Below are 13,056 nucleotides of genomic sequence, written 5' to 3' on the forward strand. Positions count from 1 at the left end.
TCATTGACATTGCCAGTCCTTGTAGAAATAGTTGGCAATGCTACTTCTGTTCTTCAGGTGCTCACGTAATTGAGGACACTTAAAAGGAATGTGTTCTTATTTCTACTCATCACAGGCAAATATAACCCAACAGTTTCTTTGGCAGGTTGCTTTGACAGCTGCATTAAGGCCTCTATGTGATGTTTGTTGGTTTGTTTTTTTTTTTTTTTTTACCTCTAGGTTTTCACTGGAACAAATAAAGCATAGAAATAAACTGGGTGGTTTATCTTCTATTGTTGAAATTGAAGTTCATCCTAATTGTTTTTACAGTCAGTAGAACAAATCACTGACTAATAACAACGGTCAGTGACAGCACTCAGGTGTAAATGTTCTTTATCTTCCCTTATATCTTTTACATTACCTTTATTTTCTTGCTACTCACAGTTTAGGGGGAGGGCTAACAAACTGCCAAGGATGGTCTGTATGTTTTGAGACATTAAAAGGGGAAAGCTCTCACACAGCAAGTGTAGTCTTTCTATAGAGTATTTAGAGAACACAAAGAAACTTTTTCAACCCTATCTAAAGTACAGAACTAATCCAAGTTAAAACCTGCCTGCAGGCAAATCATGTGTAACAATTCAGAGTTTATCCTTGGACAGAGAGCATGTTGGGTCTTGGCTGTATTCTCCTTGCACTTTGTGCAATAATTTGTGCTCCTGCAAAAAAAAAAAACAAAAAAAAACAAAAAACAAAACAAAAAAAAAAAAAACCACCACCTGTCTGACTGGGGATTTAGTTGTCTTTTACAGAGCTCAATGAGGCTATCCAAAGAAGGCTTCCAAAGAAGATATCACACCTAGAACCCTATTGTAATGGATCACAGGCTGTTTGGCATGTTGGAAATTGGCAGACAAACTTTGGCAAGCTGTTCCATAGTGGAAAGAAGGTTTTGCTTCCAACTCCAGTCCTCTGCTGGAGTTACTGTCTGCACAGTAATGGGGGAATGCAGACCTTTGACTTAGCAGCTCTGGTGCAAAGGTTAAAACATTCACCTTTGCTAAAGGTTAAAGCTGAAATATTTTTCTGGCAATGCAGGTGGATTTGCACTAAAACATCAAAGAAAGAGAAGTACTTGATTCCTTTGCTGCTCTGCAGGTTGGGAAGAGGAGACAGAAAAGGTGGGTGGCTTTCCATGAGGTGTAGCAAAGAAGGGTGAGAATTGCAGCATCCAAAATTGACTCAACGTAACAGCTGGTGTTGGTGGAGCGACTGGCAAATGACCACAGTGATTTATGTGGATTAAGTGTCTCTCTTCTGTAAGATACTGCATTTAAATTGCTAAGCAGAAGTGCCTAAACAGATGTTCCCACTTCTTACCTATTTCAGTGCAATTCCAACAGCTTACTTATATGAAGTCTTGTGTGGCTGGACTTGCAAACAAGTTTTGCTCCTGCCATGTTTCCTTCAGGATAGTAATATATAGCAGAGGGGCACACATGCAGGTTTATCAGAGGTTTAAGGACTTTTGCCACCACCCAGATTGTCTGTGCCTGTCATCCCCACACTCATCCTGGCTGAGTAACATGCTCACTGCTGGCTCTATGCAGTCTGGCATAGCAGCTTCTTCAGCCCTGCCAAAGCTGGGCAACTGGCAGTCAGTATACGTCCTTGCCTTGTTAACCTTAAGCTGCGTCTGTAGCTGAGACCCTTCTGATTCCTGTCCTGACTGGACAACTAATGTGGTTTTGTTTCTTTCTACGTAGAGATTCTGTCTCTCCTGTATTTCTGCAAGTTGAAAGAACAATACGTGGTCTTCATCTTACTGCCAAGCTTGTTGCCTTTCTGAAGGAATCCCAGCTGTTGATGTTGCCATGAAAATGACAAAGATACATGAAAATTGCACAGAACGTGGAGCACGGGTTTGCAACCTTCATCATTAGTTATCAACTAATTCCAGAGGTTTACCCATGAACTGACACTATTAAGATCTTCTTTAAGGCACATCTAAATGGACAAATTCCACCAATGTGATGGTAGAAGACTTACATTTCTGACTCTTGCTAGACTTATCAAGTTCCAAAACTAAAAGTGCTCCAAAATATCCTGCTGGTGCCACTGCAAAAATTAAGCTTGAGTCTAAGCCAATACAAAGGAATCTTCATGGCTGTACATTGGCTTGGCTGGAGAAATGGCAAAGCTTCATGGCTACACCCAGACTTATCAAACTTCATAAATATATAAAATTGAGGAATTTTTTTATTCCCACTATTTGGTAAGGTCTAAATAAAGCCTTTGAAACTTCACTTACTCATGCAAATGTTTAAAATGCAGCTGTTCAAACTGGAACGCGTACATTCATCAAAACAAGGTACAGAGCAAATGGTAAAGAAGACATTGTGGTGGAGGACAGGGCATACATCAATAGGAAAACAGTTAATTAAGATTTAATTCATATATATTTACTTGAACATGTATTTAAAGCCAAGTATTTCCTCCCATATCTTTGAATACATATTTGTGTCTTTCTGTTTAATGAACTTTTCAGTCCTCTCACTTCCCCATACTTTTATACACATTATTTTTTTTGTGCTGCTTATGAGCTTATGTGCTGACTCCTTACTTTTCCTCTGTATTCACATCTGTATTTTATCATTTTGTTTGTCTGGCTAGCTGCAAAGCAATACTCTCCAATCTTGCTAGTCTGTCAGCAGTGTGAAAATACCATGAAATGTAAACCACCAGCAAATGTGTGAACTACTGGAACTACTGAAAGCTGCTGTTTGCTGAGTTGTGAACTACAGAGAGCATAAAAGCAGCAAATTTTTTTTGTTGTTAATACTGTTGATTCTTTCCTTTTTTTTTTTTTTTATTTTTTATTTGTTTGTTTTTTGTTCTTGCCATGGATTTTGTAGTGGGTAAGATTTGCTTAAAAATAACAGTGAATTGCGTAAACACCTTGATATTAACAGTAGTTAAATATTGACTTCAATTTCAATATTTTAAAAATCATGTTTCACAGAATGTATCTTTGTATATTGTTCCTGATATTTGGCAGATCGCTCTTGGCAAATGCTCCTGTTGTGCCTCAATCACATCAATGCACAGATTGCTGTGTTGCCATAAAACTAATTTCATTTGCAATTTCCACATGGGGTGAGGAAATTGCAATTAAGTGACTGAGACACGAGCGTGTTTCATTCTGCTGCATCTGCAGTCAGGATGATTGTCTGTATTGGAGTGACAGTACAGACACATGGGTCAGTATTATTTGAAATTTCTTCACCAAGATTCAACAAGTCTGTTAATCAATGTTTAAAATATCACTATAGAATAACATTAATATATTATACTTAATGTTTATTATCTCTCTTCTGCTGCTCAGAGGACTAACTGGCGTTCATCAGGGATTGGTGAGCAATTTCTTGTGCATTACTTGTTATATACATTCATAGATATATATATGGATAGATAGATATTTGTCAGCAATTATCCTTTTCCCTTTCTCTATCTTAGTAAATAGCTCTATTTTCAATTCTCTCCCCATCTCCCTGGGAACACAGTGGAGCAAACAAACAACTGTGTGGTGCTGAACTGCTGCCGGGTTAAACCACAGCACTCATGACTGTGCTTCACAAGATCTGTCATGCACAGGTTAAAGGAAATGGGATAGCTTGCAGCAGCAGCAACACAAAACCCAAATCTTATCTTCAATGAATTTGTGAAATGTTTTGCTGCTGACTTCACTGAGGTCAGAAGTGGACTGCCTAATTGGGAAACTTGTTTTTAACAGTCATCTAGATTTTCACCATTAAAAACAGGGGAAGATGTGAGCTTGGAGGATCTACTCCTCAAACGAGAAATGTATCCTTACAACCTCCAAAATTTCATTCTGCAGTATTAAGGGCCAATGTAAGGAACAAACAAATTCACTACAAAATAATAATTATTTCATTCCCTTTGATTTCATAAGCTCAGTGCTCCTGTTGGAAAGTATATCTGAGTAATGATTGAGGAATTGTGCCAGTAGTAGAAGGAAGCACATATTCTTCCCTAGTTACAGCTGTAATGTTGATATAAGGCTTTTAACCAATGGTCCGGACAATGCGTGAATGAGTCATAGGTATAAAACATAACAAGCTACTGCTTCTCATTTCTTAGCTATGTCTGGGTGAAATGAGAGTTCATGTGAGAACTTGTAAACAATAATAAGAAAATATGGACCTGTATAGAAGCTTAGAAATTCCGTACCAAGATTATGACATTGCAAAGTGCTTTTGTGTTTGTTAACCCAACATAGTAAAGCTAAACTGGTTGAATAATTATCTGATTTTTATTTTTTAATTAAAACTTGTTAGTGTTTTGTAGATTTCAATATCAATCTAGTACTAATATTTTTAAATCATAATGCTCAAGTAGTACTTAAAATGGAGCTATTTTTGGCAGTAATTACATTTTTCGATAGAACTTAGCTCCATGTGGCCTCTTTGTAGAAAAAATAGTATTTTGTTAAGTTAGCAGCTTTTTGCTATCTTTCTTGGGGGAAAAGTATGATTGTTTAAAAAAAAAAATCCTCGGAAGTATTATTTTCAGAATGAATAGGACAATAATCTAAATATAGTTGGCTCACTTCTAATAACGCTTTCCTCAGAAAGTTTCCAAGTACAACCACTGGAAATAGGCAAATACTAAGAGACAGATGACATTCCCTAAAGAAGACTGACAGCTTTTCTTATTTATATATTTATAGTATATATTTTTACAAAACACATACATATGTATTTTTATGTGTATATAAATGCACATATGTTTATATATTTTATATATAGTCATATATATACATATACTGAAAATTCACATTTTTGTCCTTTGCATTCTCTTTTAGGAACCCACTAGATCCATGGATCAGGCATGTAACAACCTTACAGTGACTGAAGTCTTGAAGATCAAATGGCTTTAGTTTTGTCTGTTTTCTAATATTTTGTATAAATATTAGGATTGCATGCAACATAATTATTAAAACGCTTCTAATTTACTGAATTTAAAGTCTCTACACTTCTTGTTTTTTCAGTTTTTAATAATGCATTATTAATTATTAATTAAATAATGCATTATTAATTATTGCTTGTTAAGAGGACAAACCTTCTGCTCAGTTATTGCTCTTCTGATGCACAGAAACTTTTATGTACACACATTTTACAACTTTTGTAACCTGAAAACAAGGTTTCCATCATGCAATAAGACCATACTCTGTATTGAAAACTAGGTAGGAATTTTCAGCAAGATTGTGTTAGTGCTTAATGAGGGCTCCTTGGAATTGGTAGTTTGGTCATACATGCTCTAAGAGTACCATAGCAATGAATTAATGCCTTTAATCAAATGTCTGTATTTCAGAAGTTTATTCCACTCTTCCTTAAGGTCATGGTTAGGTTGATGATGCTTTTCTAGATCAATATGCTGACTTGCTGGCATACATAAGCAAGGCTGACCTTTTGCTAGCACAGCATATGTCACATCTATATGCATGTTAAACACTTATGCTATGTTTTGGCTATATAAACGAAGTTTATCGTATCTGGCCAAAGAAGCCAGAATACTTTTTCAAATTACTTGTACTATTAAAGACCTATCAGTTACATCTGCAGCTACTAACAGTCTTGTATCTCTTATTAACAGATATTCCTGTCATTTTTGCCAGTACAGATGAGGAAGACCTGTTGGATCATTGTCTCACTTACTACAGATTAGAAAGGATACGGTAAGGTGCATAAATACATTGAGTATTCACAGACAAAACAAGTTCTAGCAAGTATTACTGATAGGAGACAATAAACAAATATAAAACTTATTGCTTACTTGTTTTTTTACACTGCAAGAAAAACATATTTTCCTTCTTTCCCACTGCCACTGAGAAGTGTGGATGGATGTAACGTTTAAAATATTTAATTACGGCTAAGACAAGGAGCATTATTAGGTTCAGTGACTTGTATAACTGTGTGTCCACCTGTAGGGAATCTGCTTTAGCAGGAAAGTTGGAATCAATGATATCTAGAGGTCCCTTCTAAGCCCTACAATTGTCTGTTTTAAGTCATGTGTGCGCTATTTCTTTACACTGAAATAACTCAGATTAATGTACAGCCTTTGCTGCGTATTCTAATTTGGGTTTTTGTGTTATGCACAGTCAACAAATGTACAGTTGGAAAAGTAGAATGGCTAGGATAGTACTTCATAGGTGAAAATATTATTATGGTGGAAAAGAGACAATCAAAAATGAAATGCTCACCCATATCCGAGGATCAAGGCTCACAATGGAAAACTCCAAAAAGGAGGGATCTCTAGAAAGACATCCTTCCCTGGTGGCAATCAGCCCTTAAATGGGGTCTAGCCTTGCTCCACCCCTTGTAAGTCACACAGGTGAATCACCTGGTCTAGTAAAATAGCACTAGTACTAGACACAGGTCTAGTGAAAATCACCTGTGCTCCCACAGCTGACCCAGTCCTTGCCTCAGGTGATCAATCAGTGCTTCAGGCCATGACTCAAAACAGTTCCCATACATGTTATTATTTGAGAATTGCTTATACATGCAGCCTTATATAGGAGTCTTTCATAGATTTGTTTGGGGTTTTTTTGTTGTTTTTTTTTTTTAGTGTATGTTTTATTTGTAGTTGTTTTATTTGTTTTGTTTTTTAGGCTAAGATAACTTCACATAGGTGGCTTAATTCTGAATGTCTACAAAAGCTGAAAGGTCTTACTGTGATCCTCTTTGTACAGTTGAAGCCCACTGAGTGTGCAGAATCAGATCTTAACAGGTATATGGGTTATTTGTTATTAATTTATTATTGGGATGATAAACAAATGGGTGATAAAGCAAATAGTTTGAATGACAAACAGATTTTATTTCCGATAAAACAAAAGCAGAATTTGCAAGTCCAATCTCTTTGCTAGTCAAAGTGAATATATTAACCATAAAATATACATAGACTAACAATACTTGGAATGTGGGCAGATACAAATTCATAGCTGGGATTAGCATAATCCCTACATTTATGTTCAACATTCATAAATATTGTGTATACACATAATGTATGTGTATATAATATACACATAAATAATATGTGTATATATTTATATATATTTTCATTTGGAAAAGCACCAAGAAAATGGTGTTTGAGTGGAGGGCAGAGGTTATGAACCATCTTCATAATTTGAATTTATAACTCATGCACAGAATGGAAACAGAACCATATATGATAGCACTTTATTGATTCATTAATATTTATTTATATACACAGTAATATACCATGCATCAACAAATTGGACTCTTTAATAAATAGTATTAACATTGCTTGTTTTTGCATAATCAGTTAATTAATGTTTCTGCATTTGACATTCTCATTTATTTCACTTATTTCATGTTGCATAATGACTTATCTTGTTCTGTGCTGCAGTGTTTACTCCTAAGGAGTAGAAAGTTAAACAGTAAACTTTGTTAAACAGTATTTTGTTGCCCAGTAGCTCAAGTAATCAAAGTGAAATCTATTAACAATTAATTACTATCTTAATATTCAATTAAATACCCTTTTTTTTTCTTTTGGGGGCATAAACATTACTGCAGAAGTTATTACTGTAGAAGTTCCAGACAGGTAATTCTTAAAGTATGTGCATGTGAATCCTGTAAATAGCACATAAGGAGCACAGAATAACAGCAGAAGCATGTGATTTGTAGGTAAATATGGACAATAAAATTTAGCCTTTTGCAATTAATGGGGTGTTGACAATCTGATCAGACTTTTTTTTCTTAAGCATTGTTCTAGTTTTATATAAAACTTTTAAATTAAATTGAAATTTAATTCAAATCTCCCATATCCTGTAACAATAAAAGCAAATACTATCAGTTTCTCTACAAAAAAAACAAAGGTCATGAACTCTGATAGTCCAGTATATAAATAAACTGGCTTTTATAGCATCCTCTCCCATTTGATTGCAGCTCCATTCCAGGAGCATGCTGCTCTAATGAATATCCATAATGACAAAATAGCGCTGAAGGCAGGTGACAAAGCACTAAACAAATTGAAACAAAAAAATCATAGGCTCACAGAATGGCCCAGGTTGGAAGGGACCTCAAGGATCATGAATCTCCAACCCCCCTGCCACAGGCAGGGCCATCAAGCTCCACACTGAATACTAGACCAGGCTGCCCAGGTCTAATAAAATAAAAAAAAAGCAGTATCAGGCATGGTGGCTGCTGTCAAGAGTAGTATTACTGACCTCATAAGAAAGCACCTGAGTTTCCATTTACAGTGTATGCAAGACAGGCCTCAGAGTTAACGAGGTTTGTAAGTGAAATCCATCTTTTAAAAAAAAAACAACAAAAAGTGAAGTAATATTCACTTGGTATTTTTTCTATTTATTTGTGGGAACATCTGAGAAATTAAACAAATTTCTGTCCTAGAAGCAAAGTAAAGAAATAGATTGATTCAAATGATTGCACTTCTGGTTTCCTGCACACCTAAAAAACAAAAACAAAACATTGAGAACTTTTTGTATATAGGAATAAAGTTAGCACTGGTGAAGAGTTCCTCTTAGTTCTGTCAATGGCTGCAAGCATTCCTTGTAGGTAGTACACCTGGCAAAAGCAACACAGTTTTCTCTTTCCTCTTCTGCTTATGTGTCTCCGATGGCTCCAGCAGAACTTTATGTAGCTGCCCACTGTACACTGAGTAGGAGGTGCACTCTTCTTGCATCAGCAGCAGTGAGGAAAGCTACCAAAATAATAGTTGTACAAAGCAGCTACTGTACAAAAAGTAGTTATACAAAGTTGTACAACAGCTGTGCAAAAAATGATCTAAAATGTTTTTCAGTGACAGTTGCCCCCAGAAAACTGCAAAATTTGAGCAATTCTACAAGTTGTCACCTTCGAGATTTCATTTCACAAGCACTTTTCATTATGAGGAATAAAAACTGGCAAGACCATTAATTTCATCTAAAATTTGATTTAAAATGCTTTGCTTCAAATAAATGTGTTTCATGATGTTCAACTGCTTGATTTCTTTTTACACGTTGTCGATGTCAATGGCAAAAACTGCCTAAGATTTACCATGCTGGTTCCGTCGCTATATATTGCTCCATGGCATACTAGTTGTCAACTCCAAGGTCACAGCTTTATTAAAGGATCAAGATTTACAATAATGTTAGCTCCAGCATGAATGCCTTCACACACATCTTCCCCTACTTTACTTCTCTGAGGTCACCAGCCCAATTTCTATCCCTGCCAAAGCTACTAATCCATAAATACTGCAGTCTTCTGAACAAAGTTCAAATGGACCTATCATCATCTTTGAGTAATAAATCTTTACTTTTGTTTAACACCTGCCATCAGAGAATGCAAGCCTCTTTACTTGCAGTAATTAATTTACCTTCACCACAGCCTTATTTGGTGATTAAAAACTGCTCCCCTTTTAGAGACTGAGGAACTGAGGCACGATGCCATGCTTGACTGCAGTCCAATAGGAAGACTGAGAAGACCTGGGAGCCTGTGTCTACACATAAGTCTTGAATGCTGAAGCTGAAAGCTGTGCTATATCCCTCCCAGTCCTGCAGTGTCTAAACTGAGGCCTCTGTAACTCTCCTCTTAGTATAGTTTCATGGCATTGATGTGGCAAACCTGAAGTTGGCCATATGGGAGTGTATAGTCCTAACTGATGCACGTAAACATAAAAAAGTGTTCTGCAGACACTTTACCACTCAAGGTGTGGTTGGGTATATTCTGGCTGTGCTTGTAGATTTGAAGGAGTTACTGCTTCCAACCACAGTTCATCACCTTTTATGCCTTCTCAGATCCACAGGCCTGGCTTCCTACTTCATTTCAGACAAGACCAGTTAATTACTTCAAGCAGCAGTTCTTTGCCAGCTGATGAAAAGCTCAGCTAACTCATAGCAGCCTCCAACAGATGAGTACACAGCAGTTACCTCAGGTGCCAGAAGAGTCCCAGGTACAAAAATATACCTCATCTCAGTGACTAAGCTTCCCAGCTCTGTCCTCTCCTGTGAGTCCTATGCAGAAGGAGTCCTGCTGTTGGCATTGGACTTTCTCCTGAGCTGAAACACGTGCAGTAAATATCCTAGCCCAGATGACTTTGCTCTTAAATTGCTTATAAGAGTGGATGAACTTCACAACTCCTAGTATATAAAGGCCTTCAAATCTTGCTGTGGTATGATTGATATGATCTAAAAAGGAAGTATTTGGGACAGTTTTTAGCTTTATCTGGGTCTTAGCTTTTGTTTGGAAGGACAGCAGCATTTTTAGTTAGTCATAACTGAGATCCTGAATAAGAAAACAGAGCCAGCATCCTTCACAAGATCACAGAATAGTTCATCCTCTACCCTCACCTAAAGTGAGACCTGAGCTTTAGCTTCACTTCCTTTTCTCTCTTTCCTCTCCAAAGTATGGGACCAAATAATGGGGGCATTGCCTTGCTGCTGATCCCTAGCAGATACTGATACAGATACAGCAGCCCTGAGGAATGGCTGAAGCCTAGCTTTGAAATCCTGGTGGCTGAAGGAGTAAGTGAACCACAAGGCTTAATGTTTTGTATTTTCTCTTCCCTGAAAACATAATTTCAGGCTACAGAGAGTTTCCTACCTAGCAATCTCCTCTAGACATCTGCTTGTGGTATAGACAGTTGCATTCCCAAAGAGGAAAGAAATATGAAAGTGAAGGAACCATTTATCTTCAGCCTATGGCACACATTTTTGATATGAGATGAAAGACCAGGCCCGAGCTGAATCTTAGTTTTATTATGAACCAATATAATTTCCACAAATTAATATACTTTGAAACAAACGCAGTCTCTGTGAGTTGGTTTCTTTTAAAAGTATTGCCAGCATTTTCTTTGTTGTTCATCTGCCAAGAGTTACATTTGAGGCAGTCAGTGCTAGATGGGCTAAGCAAGTCCAAATTCTTCTCTACCTAGAGAGATTTGTTGGCATAACTACATTAATGTAGTGGTCTTCTTACAATTCCTTATTCTGGAAGAAAAGTGCACAGTAATGCTGCTGGATTACTTTAAAATTTTTTGTCAGTCTCATTCAGTAAGCGGAAATTTTAAACAAAATATTATTAATAGCACTAAAACTACACACATAAATGCTGCTGTCATTAGTCAGTCTGCATATAAATCAATCAGTCTATAAAACAGGGAAATTTTTGTTGATGCATTTTTTTTTTCTTACTGTAAGAAATTCTTTGAAACAACACAGTAAAAAAACTTATCTGACATAAGTGAATATGTGGGTATGCATGTATGGAAAGTGCTCCATACACAGAACAATGTAACAGAAAATAAATCACTCATCCTGATTGTCTTTTTCGCTCAGTACTAAAATGCTGTTTCCTTTCTCATCCCATAACATCCAAATGACCACATTGAGACATCAGATACATTCCTGAGTTGCCTGTGCAAAGCTTCCCATAAGCCATCCTCTGAACGTTGCTCTGTAGCTGATGTTGTTGGCACAGCCACATCTGTACTACGCAGTGTGTTCACCAGTAATGTCTTACAGCAGAACGACATGCACACGTTTTGTTTTGTGTAGGCTTATACTTTCATTTGGCTGAGGTGCCACAGAGTCAGCTTTCTCAGTATGCTATGCTGCAGCAGCTGCCTAATGTACACCATAGAATAATCGGAGTTGGAAAGGACCCTAAAGATCACCAAGTCCAACTCCCCTGCAATGGACAGGTACACCAACAGCTAGAACAGGTTGCTCAGCGCTCTGTCCAGCCTGACTTTGAATGTCTCCAGGGATGTTCCTGTCTGGGTAACTAGTTTTTCCACTATTCTTATTGTAAAACACCTTTCCCTTATAACCAGTCTAAATCTCCTGTTTTAGTTTGAAACCTTATCACAACAGACTTTGCTAACAAGTCTGTTCCCTTCCTTTTTATAGTCCCCTTTTAGAAGGCTATGAGGTCTCCCTGGAGCCTTCTCTTCTCTAGGTTGAACAGCCCCAGCTCTCTCAGCCTGTCCTCACAGGAGAGGTGTTCCACCCCCTAGATCATGTGTGTGGCCCTCCTCCTCCAGCAGGTTTATGTTCCTTCTGTACTGTATATGCAACTTAAGTTTCCCAACATTAACTCTTAAATTTATTAGTGCTAGAAAGGGTAGCAGGAAACATTCACCTAGTTAATAATCAAAGCTTCTGAATGTTACAACGTATCTTAAGTGTGTTTAATGCTTTGTGAATACCCCCATGTTTGAACCGCTACTTTATCATCAAGAAGAATGCAGAAACGTCGTCGCCATTCATGCAGAAGGCGCTTGCAAACACTCTCCTCTGATTTCATACTGTCAGCAAAGTCAGACTGTCTGCCTGCTACTGCTACTTGAATGAAAGGTGCCAATGGCTCAGCTGGGTTGGCCATGGACTTGTAATCTCCGAGAGCCTGTACTACATCCACTTGCTAACCTGCAGCACTTCCCCTAGCCACTTTGGGGAACAGCATTTCATGGCGTTTCTCCACATCTGCATTTGCAGCATACTCGACATGGGCACGATGACGGGGGACAGGGACATACAGTAGGGCAGGATCGCCAGCAGCACCCGCAGGGCCCCAAGCGGACATCTGGACGTCAAGACCTTTCCCAGATACGGATTCTCTTAACTCTAGAAACTTTGGGAGCCGAGAAGCTTTAACAGCAGAGCAGGATTAGGTGTGGGCGCAGCGCGCTGCCACAGGACCAGGCTCACAGCTGAGCTCTCCCACACGCCGTCACAGAGGTCGCGGCCTCCGACCAGCGGCGCCCGCTCGCGGCCGGCCTTGGCGGGACGAAGCTCCCCTTGGTCAGCCGGCGCCAATCGGGGCGGAGCCGCATCTCGGGGCCGCTACGGCCCGAAACCCAACGCCGTACCGCCACCGGAAGAAGGGAAAAGGGAAGAGACACTCAGCTCGCCGCGTCCCTCCGCCGCGGGTACGCCCACGGGACAAGGGAGAGAGAAAGGGGGCGGTGGCGCCGGGCAGGGCGGGGCGAGGCCGCCCCGCGGTATCGTAATAGTCCCGCCGGGCCGGGAGGCGATCG

The 13,056-nt window shown here is 38.6% G+C and overlaps 1 long non-coding RNA gene across 2 annotated transcripts; it reads left to right on the forward strand.

The window, feature by feature from the left end:
- The first annotated feature begins 1,605 nt into the window (after window positions 1-1,605).
- Window positions 1,606-11,336, forward strand: LOC122178546. 2 transcript variants are annotated; one of them, XR_006178375.1, is made up of 6 exons: window positions 1,606-2,347; window positions 3,362-3,389; window positions 4,862-4,940; window positions 5,653-5,734; window positions 6,668-6,786; window positions 9,815-11,336. It is a non-coding gene; the product is annotated as an uncharacterized LOC122178546 (long non-coding RNA). The 2 variants fall into 2 exon arrangements; XR_006178376.1 differs by having other exon boundaries at window positions 1,606-2,251.
- The last annotated feature ends 1,720 nt before the right edge of the window (window positions 11,337-13,056 follow it).

Source organism: Lagopus leucura, unplaced genomic scaffold (genome assembly GCF_019238085.1).
Source record: "Lagopus leucura isolate 7727_CA_CO unplaced genomic scaffold, USGS_WTPT01 Super-Scaffold_100002, whole genome shotgun sequence".
NCBI lineage: Eukaryota > Metazoa > Chordata > Aves > Galliformes > Phasianidae > Lagopus > Lagopus leucura.